The sequence below is a fragment of the Gopherus evgoodei genome, chromosome 7 (assembly GCF_007399415.2).
Source record: "Gopherus evgoodei ecotype Sinaloan lineage chromosome 7, rGopEvg1_v1.p, whole genome shotgun sequence".
NCBI lineage: Eukaryota > Metazoa > Chordata > Testudines > Testudinidae > Gopherus > Gopherus evgoodei.
In genome coordinates this window covers 100,798,397-100,814,938 of record NC_044328.1, presented here as the reverse complement: position 1 = coordinate 100,814,938, position 16,542 = coordinate 100,798,397, and the positions used below count along the sequence as shown (strand labels likewise).

The following is a 16,542-nucleotide window of genomic DNA, read 5'->3' as shown; positions in this document are numbered from 1 at the left end:
AGTGGCAAGGTCCCTCTCGGCCAAGTGGGATGAGGATCCCGCCCCCAGGAGATGGGTGAGGGAGGGCATCCCAGGGACAAACAAGCAGACAGGTGAGTGGCTGTCGTGGCCTCATTCTGTCCCTGGCGGTTAGCATGTGACACCTTCTCAGGGTGGCTTGGCTGGCTGGCTTGCAGCCCAATCCCGATTGAGTGCAATCAGACATCATTAGAACACGGCTTTTAATTAGATCCCAGCCCTCCCAACCAAAGCACTTGACTCCAGAAGATGCTGCGCAGGGAGATTTCAGATGCCGGGAGGTGACACTAATGTAGCTTGCGTGATTAGCAATAATGTAACATTCATACACCGCTGGCTGCCAGGTTTTCATCCCTAGGAGCAGTTGAGCAGAGTTTGGGACAGGAGGAAAAGCTGGACCTACTCATATTAACTTGGCTGGGAATCAGGGCCTCCCCATCCAGCGCCCCCCCATCCAGCCTAGACCCTGTGACGAAGAACAAGGATGGACGAGGGGGCTTCTCCATTGGGCTGGGTGCTGCCCAGAGACACAGTCCCTACCCTAAAGAGCTTACTACCTAAACAGGCAAAGGGTGGGCTGGAGATAGGGTTAGCAACTGTCTAATCACACAAATGCAAATACCCTTGCCCCACCCCCTGCCCCACCCCTTCCCTGAGGCCCTGCCCCTTCTCCAAGACCCTGCCCTGCTCATTCCATCCCCCCTCCCTCTGTTGCTCACTCTCCCCTACCCTCACTCACTTTCACCGGGCTGGGGCAGGGGGTTGGGGTGCACGAGGGGATGCAGGGTGTAGGCTCTGGGAGGGAGTTTGGGTGTGGGAGGGGGCTCAGGTCTGGGGTGGGGAGTTGGGGTGCACAAGGAGATGCGGGGTGCAGGCTCTGGGAGGGAGTTTGGATATGGGAGGGGGCTCAGGGCTAGGGTAGGGGGTTAGGGTGCAGGAAGGGTTTTGGGGTGCAGGAGGGGATGCTGGCTCTGGGAGGGGGCTCAGGGCTGGGGCAGCGGGCTGGGGTTCAGGAGGGGATGAGGGGTGGCGGCGCTTACCTCGAGCGGCTCCCAGTTGATGGCACAGCATGGCTAAGCTAGGCTCCCTGGCCCCACACTGCTCCTGGAAGCAGTTGACACATCCCTGTGGCCCCTGGGGTGGGGGAGGCCAGGTGGCTTCACATGCTGTCCCCCACAGCTCCCATTGGCTGCGGTCCTATTGGCCGCGGAGTCCCCCCAGGGGCTGCAGGGACATGCTGGCTGCTTCTGGGAGCAGCGTGGAGCCAGGGCAGGCAGCGAGCCTGCCTTAGCTCCGCTGTGCAGCCAGACTTTTAGCTGCTAAAATCTCCCGGTTTGGCTTCAGTAGCCTCCGGGAGATAGAGTCCGATTCTGGGAGACTCCTGGCGAAAGCAGAAGGGTTGGTGACCCTACCTGGAGAACTGAGGGGAATGTCAATAGCAGAGCTGGGAATAGAAAACACGTGTCCTGACCCCTAGTCCAGTGCTCTTTCCTCTGTGCCACAGCCTTCCTGCTGAGCGTCCTTCCTGCTATCCATTGTCCATTAAGGGCATTTCTTGCATCTTCCTATGGAGCAGTGAGACTTGGCCCCTGCTGGAGAGGGGATATGGCCACAGCTGGGCCCACTGACCTGCTCGTGTGCAGGGGAATTGTGTGGGTTACCGGGCTAGATGGGTCACTGGGCTGATAAAGGGCAGCAGGTGGTCTAGACGGGCCCATTGGTCCAATCCAGGATGGCGGAGGGGGCCGGATATTGAGTAGATGGGACCATTGCTCTGGTATTCACTAAGCTACCCCTGGTGAGCCAAACACTGGGCATCGGGGATGTGTGTTTGCTGCAGTGAAACCACAGGCACACAGATCCCCTCCTCCCAATCTCCCACGCCTCCCTTTGATCCCCCCTCCCCCCTCCAGCCGGCCCTCTCCCCATCCTCCTCACCCTCTGCCCAGTGGCCCACGTCTCCTCTAGGACACAGCTTTCAAAGCCATTCCCACAACCCCTGTCCCCCACTGCTCTGTGCCGTTCCTGGGCCTCTCAACCTCTTCCCAGCTCAGCTTCCCTTTGCCTTATCCGATGTGACTCAAACGCGCCCTGCAGAGCACACGTTGTTTGCATTCACGTTGGCCTGAACCCAGGCTATTTGCAAGAACCGTTTCTTTCCCCGCATCTGTCCAAGGATCCCAGCTAATGAAAGAATCACGGCTGCTGCCAAGGAGAGCTCGGAATCCCTGTGGCGCGACTGGGACAGGGGTTAATGTTACTTTGCAATCAGAGGGGGATGGAAGGAAAGACAATTTCTCTCTCTGTGTCACTTTCCCCTTAGCACTGGCGTTTAGTGTGACTGCAGCAACTGCAGTGCTTTCTCTGCCAGCTGCTGCGTCCTCCATCCCAGCAGGCGACGTGCAGGCAGAGGTACGCTCTGTTAAATCCAGGGAGGTCCGGGTAAAATGTAACAGGGGAAGTGTGGAGGACTGGCACATGCCTAGCTGCTGGCAGGCCATTCAAGGGGTAGATGCTATGCTGAGAGCCCCGCTCACTCCAGGAGGTCAGGAGGAGACTCTTTCCACTGCATGGAATCTCACAACCCTGGGTCCCCTTGGAGGGAGATACACAGCTGTGCCTCCACCACTCAGCCTGTGTCCAGAGGTGCTGACGATCACCCCCCTGCTTCGCACTGTTCATTACTCTGGGGGTTCCAGCCGAGGCCCTGAGTGGGATGGGGGCCGGCCAGCGAGAAGAGCTCCCTGGCCCAAAGAACCTGCAGTCTAATTAGACAAAGCTTGGGAGGGGAATCAGCTCTTCGGGGGAGGCAGGCCTAGCCCTCAGGTCTCTTCCCTGCCAGCGCAGTGCTCCAGCCATTAAGCCGAAGTGGGATCAGCTATCCTGCCTCTCCACTTCAGGTTCCAAAGGGTTCTCCGGAAACGCTGACAAAGTTAGCAGGCCTGCCTCTCTGGATGAACGGTTCCTTACAGGAGAGACATTAACTAGCCATAATGGAAGCAGAGCTCTCAGCCAAGGGCCCTAGGATAAGTGGGTAATTTCAGCATGGCAATAAGCACCGCTGCAGAGTCTTCATCCCTCCTCACTTCAATCAGAAATAAACACGCCATTCTCTGGGGAGCCCAGCCACTGGAACGGAGCGAGGGACAGGCTGAGGCTGCCACTATCTATGCCATGGGAAGGGGGTACTGAGTTCTTTGGGGCCCTCTTAGCGGTTTTTCGGTAATACCTGAGATTCCCACTGTGCCAGGCGCTGCACAAATCCTGGCCAAGATCAGGGCCTCATTGTGCCAGGCACTGCCCAGACACATGAGAGCATCCCTGCCCTGAAGCCAGCAGCTGTTCATACTCCGCTTACTCCTCTCCCTCACAAAGCTGAGGATGGAACACAGGCCCCATGACAAGGGCACCTCCCCCAGCAATGGCTGGGAAGGAGGTCCCACTTCTCTGCCCTCCACATGGTTATGATCAGCAGCAAGGCAGAGCAGGTTGCAGGTGTCTGGCATAAGCTCCTCTGACCCCTGAGGGACTGTGGGGTAATCCTCACACTGCAATACCAAGACCCCACCCCACAGCAATAGGTTTAAAGGTGATCCCACTGAAGGGCAGCAGTGATAACTTCTGAGGTGCAGGGTGCCAGGTGCCAAGCGCAGATTGCTCCCTCATGGATAGAGCCCTGCCAAACTCACAATCCATTTGGGTCTATTTCATGGTTATAGGATTTTTTTAAATCGTAAATTTCATGATTTCAGCTATTTAAATATGAAATGTCATGGTGATCCTTCTCCCAGAGCTGAGGACTGAACCCAGGAGTCCTGATTCCCAGGCCCTCTTTCTAATCCCTAGATTCCCCTCCCATAGCAGAGGTCAGAATCCATAAAGCCCTCAGTCCTGCCCCACCTTCTCCAGCATCTAGACTCCCCTTCTCCTCCAAGCTGCAGGAATAGAACACAGATGTTCTGGCTCCCAGTCCCTACTCCCTACTCTAACCCACTAGACCCCACTCCCTTCCCAGAGCAGGGGAAAAAATCTAGAAGTCCTGAGCACCAGTCTAATACCCTCACTAAATCTGTGTGTGTGTGTGTGAGATCTAGGTGACACGAGGACAGAAGCCGTGGCTGTTGTGTCTGCCCATCTCTCGCAGATGCACCAGCAGCTCGGGCGATGCATGTGAGCAGGGGACATGTCGAGGAACATGATTAACTGTAGCATCGCTGCGTCCCGCTGAACAGATGCTGCGCTGCAGTAGCAAGTGCTTGGAAAACAACGGAGGAGTGGCCAGCGTGCCAGAGTGAAAGTCAGGACGCCTGGCTTCTATTGCCAGCTCTGGGAGGCAAGAGGGGTCTAGTGGTAAGAGCAGGAGGTCAGGCTGGGCGTCAGGCCCCCAGGTTCTCTCTCTTCCATTCCCTGGCCTGTTTAAGACCCGGACGATGAATTACAGATACAAAATCTGCCTGGCCTCGTCACAGCCCTGGGGGTGACCTTGGGCTAGACTGACAGGGACCGGGACCTTCTCCTAGGACATCAGAGAGCATCTCTGCTCCAACCCATGCCTGCTAATTAAACAGGGAGCCCGTAAGCTATGGCGGCTGGGAGTTCAAGGGGAGCTGAGGATGGGGAAAATCCTTAAACGGAGCAACCAGCGGGGGTGAGTGCAAGGCTGGGAATTAAATAACACAGACCAGAGAATATGGATTAACTGTGCATTGCAATCTTCACAGGGCAGGGGGGAGCCGGCGCCAGACAGCCGTAAAGAGGATAATGAAGCATAGAGCTCATTAAAGATGTTTTAACTGTTCGGCGGCTCCTGAATTTTAAGAGGCATGGACAGCAATGATATTAAAGAGGCAGCCTGGCTGGTAAGCTGGACTCCTGGGTTCTGTTCTCAGCTAGGGGAAGGGAGCAGGGTCTAGTGGGCTAGAGTGAGCAGTGCAGGAGGGCAGGACACCTGGATTCTATTTCCAGTTCTGCTACTTACTTACTGCAAGTCCCCTCTGTGTGCCTCAGTTTACCTGCCGACGCTTTGTTAATTTAGACTGTAAGCTCTTGGGGGCAGAGACTGTCTCTCACTGAGACTGTGCAGCAGCTGGCATAATGGGAACCGCAATCTCAGTCAGGGTCTGTGCAGTACCTGGCTTACAGGGGACCTCTATCTTCATCAGGGCTCCAGAAATTTATTATAATGCTGTGAATCCGAGCTCACTCTGCTGTCTTGAGTAGGTGGGGCTTATTTTGAGGGAGGAGCTCGCCCCGTGCCAGTGCAGACGGCTGGGAGAGGACACTAGCTCTTCCACACAGTAAGTGCGGACAACGTCTGGTTTACAACCACGCTTCACAACCTGCGTCCTCCAGGTTTGAATACTGGAATCACTTCTCCCCACCGTGCGGTTATCTTCCGATGTGCCGGGGTCACATGCCAATGCTCGGGGGCTGTGCCGAGGTATCTGTTCTTACTGGCCCGAGCTGCCAAACCCCACTCCCACCTCCAGTGATGTAAATGCAGTGTAAAAAGAGCACCTTCATCTGCTCCCTGCTGGCGCTGGCTCACCTCAGACTGTGGAGGCTTTTCTACCCCTGCTGTGGCTGAAGATCAGAGAGGGAGCATCTGGGGAAGGGAGAGCCCCACATGAACATGGGCCATGCATCACAGGAGTTCCTGGCTAAGAAAGACATTAGGCTAGTGACACAGGCATTGGACTAGGAGCTGGCATCTACTCCTGGCTCTGCCACTGACCTACTGCGTGATTTTGGGAAAGTCCCTTCCCTGCTCTGTGCCTTTATTTTCCCATCCCCCTTTTGTCTATGGTGAGACGCCGGACTTCAGAGTTCTATACCCAGTTTTGGGAGAGGAGCAGAGATTGGTAGTTACAGAAAAAGAGTCTGAGAATCAGGATTCCTGGGTTCTATTCCTGGCTCTGGGAGAGGAGCGTGACTAGAACCCAGGAGTCCTGACTCCCACCTCTGCTTCTCTAACCACTAAACTCCACTCCCCACCTACAGCTGGGAATAGAACCCAGAAGTCCTGACTCCTAGCCCAGTGCTCTAACAATGGAGATCAGCACCACCCTACTTCCCTATGTTTCAAACTAGCACCAGGGCTTGACTTCTCCACCCAACCTCGAGACATGAGCAACACCCCAGTCCTCTGTTGATTCCTATAAAGAGATGCTCCACATGGAAATGCATCTGTGTTTCCTGTAGCTTAAATTACCTGCTTACGAACTTGAGAGGAAATAATCTCTTAATTATCTATTTAAGAAAAAATGTAGTACAGGCAGCCTAATCAAATATCATTTTGATCATTAAATGAAAGCACATGACGAGGCGATTGAGTGGGTTTAAGAGCGGGATCAGCAAGGCTGTAGCTTTCTGCGCATCAGCAGCTGGAGAAAAGACAGGGTAGCTACATGCATAATAGACATTAGATAAGGCTGCCAGGCTGGCAGTCAGAATGCCTGAGTCCTATCTCCACTTCTGAGAGGGGAGTGGGGGCTAGTGGTTAGAGCAGCAGGGCCGCTAGGAGCCTGGATTCCCTTCCAACTGAGCCACCAAACTTACAGGGTGAACTTTACCGAGCCCCTTTACCTCAGTTTCTGCTGTCACGCTCTCTTTACACTGTGAGCTCTGTAGGACAGGGACTCTCACTCAGGGTGTGTCTGTGTGGCACCCGGCCCAGTGGGGCCCCCAATCACACTCAGGGTCTGTGTGGCACCCACCAAGACAGGACCCCTGATTGCAGTCAGAGTCTGTGCAGCACCTGGCACGATAGGGCCTCCGATCTCAGTCAGGGCCTCTGGGAGCTTCCACAACCCCATCAATACCGGATTTGCAAGAGACAAATTTAGGCCTTTGTGATGTCGGTCCTTTCCTGCCTTAGGTGGGGGGCACATGAGGCCATGCACAATCCCCCGCAGTTTGCAGCAGCACTCCCAGAAGGCCTTGCACCCGAGACTGCATACCCAGCTGGTGGGAAAGCCATCCCTGCACTGCATACGTGTGGATCAGACCCAGGAGCCTCCTGATTCAGGGAGCCTGCTCCCAAGCATCCCTATTATTTCAGGTAGAAAGGCTGGTGGAGGAATGTATTCAAATGAGGTGATGTATATTCAAATATGCAAATCAGGGCACTGTCTTATTTGCACAGAGTACCCAACTCTGCACCCTAATGGGGCATGGTGGATGTGCTAGTCCACAGTGAGGGCGCGGTGAAGTGGCTGAGCAATGAAGCCAAGGAGACCTGAAAGCAGCTGGGGTTTGAAGGGGATCTGGGAACGTAAAGGAGATTGATCAATGGCCCCGCTCTGTGGCTAGTGTCTCATCTGCTCCCTCTGATGTCTCTTTCCAGAGGAATCCCCCACTGAACCTGCTCAGGGCCGGCTTTAGGCCAATTCCACCAATTCCCCTGAATCGGGCCCTGCACCTAAGAGGGCCCCACACCAAGCCCCGGTACGGTGTACGGGCAAGAGCCTGTGTGCTGTACCAGGGCAGTCTGGCTTCCCCAGGGGGCAATTTAAAGCGCCTGGGGCTCCCAGCAGGGGCTGGAGCCCCAGGCCCTTTAAATTGCCACCAGAACCCCACTATTGGAGCCCTGGGGTAGGGCTGCAGGGCTTTGGGGGCTATTTAAAAAGTCCGAGGCTCCCCTTGCTTCTACCGCCCCGGCCCTTTAAATAGCCGCTGGAGCCCTGCCGCTTCCCCAGGGTTCCCGCGGCTATTTAAAGGACCAGGGCAGTAGAAGCAGGGGAACCCCAAGCCCTTTAAATAGCCCCCGAGCTCCGAGCTGCTGCTGCTGCTACCCTGGTGGGGGAGGGAGGAGGAAGGAGCACTTATCGTACAGAATGGGCTGTACCCCCTGTACTCGCACCCTCTGCCCATAGCCAGCCCCTGCTGCACCCCTGCCCACACCAGGCCCACACCCCCTGCCCTGCCCACAGCCTGCCCCCGCCTACAGCCAGTCCCGCACCCCCTGTCCTGCCTGCAACCAGCCCTGCACCCCCGCCCTGTCTCCAGCCAGCCCCACACCCCCTGCCCTGCCCACAGCCAGCCCTGCACCCCCTGCCCGTACCAGCCCTGCCCCCTGCCCTGCTGCTGCCTGCTGCCAGCCCTGCACCCCCTGCCCGCAGCCAGCCCCTGCTGCTGCACTCCCAGCCCTGTCTCAAACCAACCCCTGCCGCACCCCCTGTGTGGTCCTGCCCTGTCTCCAGCCAACCCCTGCCGCATCCCCCTGCCTGAAGCCAGCCAGTCCCGCACTCCTCTGTCTCCAGCCCTGCCAACCCCTGCTGCGCACCCCCCCTACGGCCCTGCCTGAAGCCAGTCAGCCCACCCCACACCCCCTTGTCTCCAGCCAGCCCCACACTCCTTGCCCTGCCTGCAGCCAGACCCTACCTCCAGCCAGCCCCTGCCCTGCCCTGCCTCTAGCCAGGCCCCATGTCCACTGGTGCCCTGCAGTTCCCAGGGCAGTAACCCTGCACACTTGCTTCAATGAGGGGGTCAGGGAGCAGCTGGAACCCACACATGTGCACACCCTAGGGTGACCAGACACCAAGTGTGAAAAATCGGGGTGGGGAGGTAATAGGAGCCTATATAATAAAAAGACCCAAAAATCGGGACTGTCCCTATAAAATCGGGACATCTGGTCACCCTAGCACACCCCCAGGGAGTGGTGGGGACCCGCACATGTGAAACGGAGCTCATTTCTAGTTCAGGCCCATCTTTTTAAAAAAGAACTTTAGGCAGGGTTAACGTACAGCCGCATTTTCCTGGACATGTCAGGCTTTTTGGTTCTTAAATCACCATCCGGGAAAATACGGAAGCATGGTAACCCTATGGGTACAAAAAATTCATGCTGTGGCACATCTCTTAAATCAGAACTTTTTATAGGGAACTGGTTGCTAAGAAATAAAAGGCTTTTTTTTACATTTTTTTTTTTAGTCGTCCCTGCCGGGGCCCCGCCGAAAATGTTCGAATTGGGCCCCGCACTTCCTAAAGCCGGCCCTGAACCTGCTGCTCTGCAGATGCTGCCAGAGACACCTCAGTGTTGGGCTGGGTTGCCTCTGGATGCAAATGTAGCAATTTAGACATTGTTCCTGGCCCGGCTTTGTATTAGGTGCTCCTGAGATCGGGGCTCTCCATCATGCTGGGTGTTGCACAGACACGATGCAGATCATGGCGTCCTTGGGCCGGGTGCCGCACAGATCCCTGGCTGAGGCTGAAGGAAGAGAAGTGCTATTATCCCGGTTTTACAGAGCCCTAGACAAAGTGAGTGGGCCAGGGAGTCCATGGCAGAGCCAGGAACTGAACCAATCTCCCAAATCCTAGGTTAATAATCTAACCACAGGACCAAGCCTCCTCTCTGCGAAAGAAGGGCCATAGGAATACACAGACTCAGGCACAATGGAGACACAATCTAGACAGGTTGAATGAATGTAGCACCCAGGACTCCTGGGTTCTATTTCCCACTTTATATTGCCCTTGGCCAAATCCCTTCCCCTCTCTGTGCCTCAATTTCCCCACCCCTTCTTAGTTAAATTAGCCTGTAAGCAATTTGGGGCAGGGACCATATCTGTGTATCTGTGCAGTGCTCAGCCCAAGGGGGCCCCACTCCTGGGTGGGGTCTGCACAGCGCCAGGTGCAATGGAGGCCCTGCACCCAGTCAGGGTCTGTGCAGCAGCAGGCACCTTGAGGATCCCAATCTTGGCCAGAACAGGCAAACCCAGTTGCTCTATTGACCGGGGGAGCAGAGAGGAAAAAGGCTGGCTCTGCCAGGGAAGGACACTTAAAATCCTTCTCGCTGACTAGCAAGGAAGGATGAGGCTGAAGTAGAAGGAACTGGCTGAAAAGCGAAACATGATGAGGAATAAATAGAAGCCTGTTTTCAGAGGCCTGATCGTGAAGGAGTCAGAGAGGCAAAAGGAAATCAGGGTGAGCAGCCATTTGCCTCGGAGACTTTAATCAAGCCACAAAGACGAACCCATCAGCCAGGAAAGGCAGTTCTCAGCCGATTACGCCAAGCGTGCTCTGTGCCCAGGGCAATGATGCCACACAGGCCAAGGGCTGCTCAGTGCTCTGTCTGGTGTGGTTTAGAGGCCTCATCTGAGATTGTAGCTGTGCTGGGCACAGTGAAGGCCCTTGTAGCCTCCACTGGCTACACTCTGATCACCATCCAGGTCTGTGCAGTGCCCAGCACAATGGGGGGCCCTGATCTTGATTCATGTCTGTGCAGCACCTGGCACAATAGAGCCCCTGATTCCCCTCAGAGTCCGTGCAGAGCCCATTATTGGCAGGCACATTTACTACTCTTAGCAACCTCGATCCACCATGTTCCAAGTGGCTCCGTTAGTTTGTTGTGCCCATAACAACCAAGAGCTCATTTACAGAGCAGGAGCATCAACTCATAAGTCCTGATTCCCGGCCTGTTATTTTATCCTGTCATTTGCGATTCATTGTCCCTGAAGGAAAATAACCCAGCAGGGCTTTCAGTGTTGCGCAGATGCATCACTCACAGGCAGAGATGTATGGAACCCACAGACTGCGTGCATCTGCTGGGCGAACACTGCCCCCTAGTGCCAGGCATCCTGCCGAGCAACTGCATTTGCACCCATGAGGCAGGAGGCACCCAGACAGCTATGCCAAGGAGGGAGTAGGGGCATGTGTTGGGAGGCCTGGAAGCTCCAGTGGCCCAGAAGCTCCAGTGGCCCACTAGGGGCATTTGCTGCCTACTTCAATTAGATGGGAGAGTGGAGAGCACAAACAGGAAATGACACTTGGGATCTTGATGAGATGCAGAAGAACAGGGAAAAATCTGCTTTTTTGTGTCTTCGAGCCACCAGACCCCATGCCCCTCACCGCCTGAGCTGGGAATAGACTCCAGCAGTCCTGACTTCCAGCCCCATTGCTCTAACTACTAGACCCCACGCCCCTTACCTCCTGAGCTGGGAATAGACCCCAGGAGTCCTGACTCCCAGCCCCACTGCTCTAACTAGTAGACCCCACGCCCCTTACCTCCTGAGCTGGGAATAGACCCCAGGAGTCCTGACTCCCAGCCCCATTGCTCTAACTACTAGACCCCATGCCCCTTACCTCCTGAGCTGGGAATAGATCCCACGAGTCCTGACTCCCAGCCCCACTGCTCTAAGCACTAGACCCCATGCCCCTCACCTCCTGAGCTGGGAATAGACCCCACGAGTCCTGACTCCCAGCCCCATTGCTCTAACCACCAGACCCCACACCCCTCACCTCCTGAGCTGGGAATAGACCCCATGAGTCCTGACTCCCAGCCCCATTGCTCTAACCACCAGACCCCACACCCCTCACCTCCTGAGCTGGGAATAGACCCCATGAGTCCAGACTCCCAGCCCACCAAACTTGTGGCTTAAAGCGGATCACGGATTGGTTGCCACGAGGTTGCCAAGGAGTCTTGTGCAGGTCCAGATGCCAAAAAAGAGCGGGCGGCTGGAGGGGGAGACAATTAAACCCAGCAGCAGCTCTGCCGCTGGCTTTGTCTTTTAATAATAAGAGATGGAGGTGGCACTGGTAATTTCAGGAGGGAAGCTTATGCTTATGCTCCCTCAGTGCATTTCACGGCTGCCTGCCTTCCAAAGTCATGTGGCGGGACTGTAAATCCCGAAGGGGACATTCTGATTAGCCACGAGATCCCTCTCCCCTGCCAGACTTGGGAAATAAGACCCAGGAGTCCTGACTCCCAGCCCCCCTGCTCTGACAATTAGACCCTACTCCTCTCCCAGAGATGGGGATAGAAGCCAGGAATCCTGACTCCCAGCCACCCTTTCTCTAGCCATGAGATTCCATCACCCACCAGATCTGGGATAGAAACCAGGACTCCTGGCCCCATCCCCCCCTACTCTAACTACTAGACCCCACTGCCTTCCCAGAGCCAGGAATAGAAGGAGTTCTGGCTGTCCATGAATGTTTCATACTGGGGGTGTCTATTTCAACAGCTGCTGCCCCAACTTGTCACGCCGTCAGCGAGTGGGAGGTGCACGGAGTTCGTTAGGAAGTCTGGTAATTACTCACTTCACAGAGGAACAATGGGACCCCAGTGCAGAGGGGGAAGGGACATGCTAAGACAACAGCTGCTAATGTCACCACTCAGAGCTGGCTGTCACAACGCTCCCCTCCCCTGTATCAGCACAAATCACTTCTCCCAGCACAGGAGCCCTGGGCTCCTTCTGACAGCCCACGTTCCCAAAAAACAAAGCAGAGCTAAGGGTAGTAGAACCCAGGAGTCCTGTCTCCTGAGCCCCAACCCCCACTCTAATCATTAGCTCCCCTCCCAGAGACGGGAATAAAACCAGCCCCTCTGTTCTAATCACTAGACTCCACTCCCGTCCCGGAGCTGGGACTAGAACCCAGGAGTCCTGACTCTCAGCCCGCCCTGCTCTAACCACTAGACTCCCCTCCCTTCCCCTCGCCTCCCAGAGATGGGAACAAAACCAGCCCCCTGTTCTAACCACTAGAGCCCACTCCCCTCTCGGAGATGGGACTAGAACCCAGAAGTTTTGACTCTCAGCCCCCACTGTTCTAACCACTAGAGCCCACTCCCCTCTTGGAGATGGGTCTAGTATCCAGGAGTCCTGACTCTCAGCCCCCGCTGTTCTAACCACTAGACCCCACTCCCCCTCAGAGCTGGGACTAGAACCCAGGAGTCCTGACTCTCAGCCCCCGCTGTTCTAACCACTAGACCCCACTCCCCTCTCAGAGCTGGGACTAGAACCCAGGAATCCTGACTCCCAGACTTTCTGCACACCCCTCCCCCCAGCCAGTATCTACCAAAGCTGAGCATGTGTCACATCACTAGAGGTGGCCTGGAATTTTTCGAGAACCAGAATTTCCATTTTATGGGGAATTCCGCAATTTATTTATTTGTTCGTTCTGAGGTGAATTTTCAAAATTTTCCCCGGAACGAAAATCCTGGAATATTTGGACTTGAGGCCATCAAAATCAATTAATTTCCAGTTTATCGTTTCATTTTGTTTTTGCTCTTAGATGATATCAGAATACGAAATAGTGTATATTAGGTATTATTAAATGTAATATATATCAATAGATGACATAATATAAAATATATGTAAAAATACAATTTAAAAATTAACACTAAATTAGAATTAAATCCTAAATTAAAAACAAAAATTAAATAAATATTTTAATATAATAGCAAAGTCCAAAAAAACAGGCAGTGTTGCCTAGTGGCTAAAGCACTGGCTTGGGACTCAGGACTTATGGGTTCTATGCCCAGCTCCGCCATGGGACTGCTGAGTGACCTTGAGCAAGTCTTGTCCCCGCCCCGTGCCTCAGTTTACCCATCTGTAAAATGGAGATAATGCTACTGGCCTCCTTTGTAAAGTGCTTTGCGATTATGGGATTAAAAGCTGTAGTGAAGAGCTGAGGGTTGTTGTTGTTAGTATAAACCAGATACACTGAAATATCAAAATGATAAAATTGAACCCAAGCACTAAGATTTCGCTGAAACTGACAGCTTGCTGCAAAACCTGGTTGATTTCAGCTAAACCGTATTTTCCAATGGAAAACCGTCCCATACAAAATTTTTCGAGCAACTGTGGGAGAAGGGATCATGATTGCTTCGACAGTCCTCCTGCATTGCTATGAGCACCTGGCATCTCCTGTTCACCAGAGTGATTTGTCTGGATTTTGTTCAGGGTTTGTACAGAGCCGAGTGCCATGGGTCCTGCTTCAGGCCTCAACACCTTCTCTTTCTAGCTTTTTGACAAAACGCCAGAAGACTTCAATAGAAACTGCCTCCGGTGCTCACTGGACCATTAATGTTGATTTTCAATAAGTCTTGGAACAGTGGGAAAGTTCCAGAAGGCTGGAAGAAAGCTAATGTTGTGCCAATATATAAAAAGGGTAAATGGGATGACCCAGGTAATTATAGGCCTGTCAGTCTGACATAGATCCCGGGCGTGATAATGGAGCAGATACGATACGAGATTCGATTAATAAAGAATTGAAGGACAGGGCTGTAACTGGTGTCAATCACCAGGGGTTTATCGAAGACAGAGCTGTCAAAAGAATGACATCCTTTTCTGAGGAAATTTACAAGTTTCCTTAAGAATGCTGATGTAATATCCTTAGACTTCTGTAAGGCATATAACTTGGTACCGTACAACATTGTGATTAAAAACCAAGGAAGATATCACACGAACATGGCCCACATCAAATGGATTCATAGCTGACTAATTGATTGGCCTCAAAACGTAATTGTAAACAGGGAACCGTCATCAAACAGGAGTGTTCCTAGTGGAGTCCCACAGGGATCGGTTCTTGGCCCTAAGCTATTTACCATTTTTATTGATAACCTGGGAGAAAACAAAATCATCACAGATCAAGTTTGCAGATGACACAAAAATCGGGGGGAATGGTAAATAAGAAAGAAGGCAGGTCACCGATACAGAGTGATCTGGATCACTTGGCACGCCAGGCACAAGCAAACAACATGCGTTTTAATATGGCTAAATGTCAACGTATACATCTAGGAACAAAGAATGTAGGCCATACATACAGGATGGGGGACTCTATCCTGGGAAGCAGTGACTCCGCAAAAAATTTGGGGGTTGTGGTGGAGAATCAGCTGAACATGAGCTCCCAGTGCAACGCTGTGGCCATAAGAGTTAATGAGATCCTTGGATGCATAAGCAGGGCAATCGCAAGCAGGATTAGAAAGGTTGTTTTGCCTCCGTATTTGGCACTGGTGCAAAGTCTGCTGGAATCCTGGGTTCAGTTTGGGTATTCACAACTCCAGAAGGATGTCGATAAATTGGAGAGGGCTCAGAGAAGAGCCATGAGAATGATTAAAGGATTAGAGAACACACCTCACAGTGAGAGACTCAAAGAACTCAAGCTATATAGCTAACAAAGAGACGCTTGAGAGATTACTTGACCCCAGCCTGTAAGGACTTCCATGGGGAACAGAGATTAGATAATGGGTTTCTCAGCCTACAGCCGAAGGTCTAACACAACCCAAAGGTTGGAAGTTGAAGCTAGACAAATTTAGACTGGAATAAAGTGTCAATTTTTAAGCATCATTATTCATTTGGAAAACTTATCAAGGGCTGGGGTGGATTTTCCATCACTGACAATTTTTTTAATCAAGATTGGATGTTTTTCCACACACAAAAAAAAAGATCTGCTCTAGGAATTCTTTTAGGGAAGGTCTCTGGCCTCTGTTCTCTACAGGTCAGACTATGATCACAATGTTCTCTGCTAGCCTTGGAATCTGTGACTTTACAAAATGTTCATTTTGGACAAAAAGGACATTTTGTGCTGAAAACATGTGATTCAAAATTTCATCCTGATCTTTTCTCTCTTTTGTGATGACACCTGCCTGAGTCGGCAGGGAGCCTGAGCTGAACACCCTGAGGAGGAAGCGGTTCTGGGCATCCAAAGGGGTGTTAACTCCAACCCCACTGCTCTGGATGGGACAGATCTTAACTCCCAGTTTCCCTTGCTGCAGTCTGGATGCCACCCATTAAGACTGCCGGGATAGAATCTGCAAGATGCCCCTGCCCCATCTCATGCTGCTTGTTGGGACAAAGACCCCAGCCTTGCAGAAATCTGAATATGATTCACCACCATGAAGATGAAGCCTCAACCTGCTCCTGTCTCCTCTTTGACACAAGGCACCCTCAACCTCAACACACCCTATCCAGCTGCTGAAATCTGGCTCCTGCTTTAACCCCCAGGCTCTACTTCCCTTCCTGATCCAGGAATAAAACCTGGGGGTCCGGGTTCCCTGCCCCCCATTGCTCTAACTACTAGACTCCATTCCCCTCCCAGAGCTAAGGAGAGAACCCTGGAGTCCTGACTCTTGGCTTCTTCTACTCTAACCCATGAGACCTCACTCCCCTCCTACAGCTGGGAATAGAACCCAGGAGTCCTGATGCTTGGATAAGGTTCACATTTAGCACACACCCACTGGGAAGTCCAAACTGTGCACATATGTGCACACACACACATACATTGGTACATGCACACAAAGGGAAATCCAAACTACACACGCTCACACCAGCCTCATTATCTCCAGCAGGGGGCAACATCTCACACATGCGCGCACACACAGAGCTCACTGCTCTGCTGGGGGCAGCTGACAGATTTCATTACCCCAGTTCCCCGCTGCAGTTAGTCTGACTCAGAGCTGCAGTGATGCTTTACTAAACTGTAGAGCCTAGGAGCATCCCAGTGGGGTTCTCAGCGGACAGGGATTCAAGAGGTGTGTTCCCATACAGCAGAGCCAGTGGATTTAATTTTGCACATTCCACCACCACCTCCTGCAGGAGGAAATCAGAGCTGTAGTGTTATTATATGTATTATGGTAGCATGTGGAGACCCTTGACATTGGGTTAGTCCCCTCCCTGCTCACTGCCTCAATTTCCCCTCCTTATTTTACTATTTAGACTGCGAGCTCTTTGGGGCAGGAGCTGTCACTTTGTGTCTGCTCAGTGCCTGGCAGTAGGGGCCCCCCAATATCAGCCAGTGTCTGTGCAGTACTCA

General features: G+C 53.1%; 1 protein-coding gene across 4 annotated transcripts in view; it reads right to left on the bottom strand.

Annotated features, from left to right (window-relative positions):
• Positions 1–16,542, bottom strand: part of PC (pyruvate carboxylase) — a 239,134-nt gene that overhangs the window by 110,532 nt on the left and 112,060 nt on the right. The window lies entirely within an intron of this gene.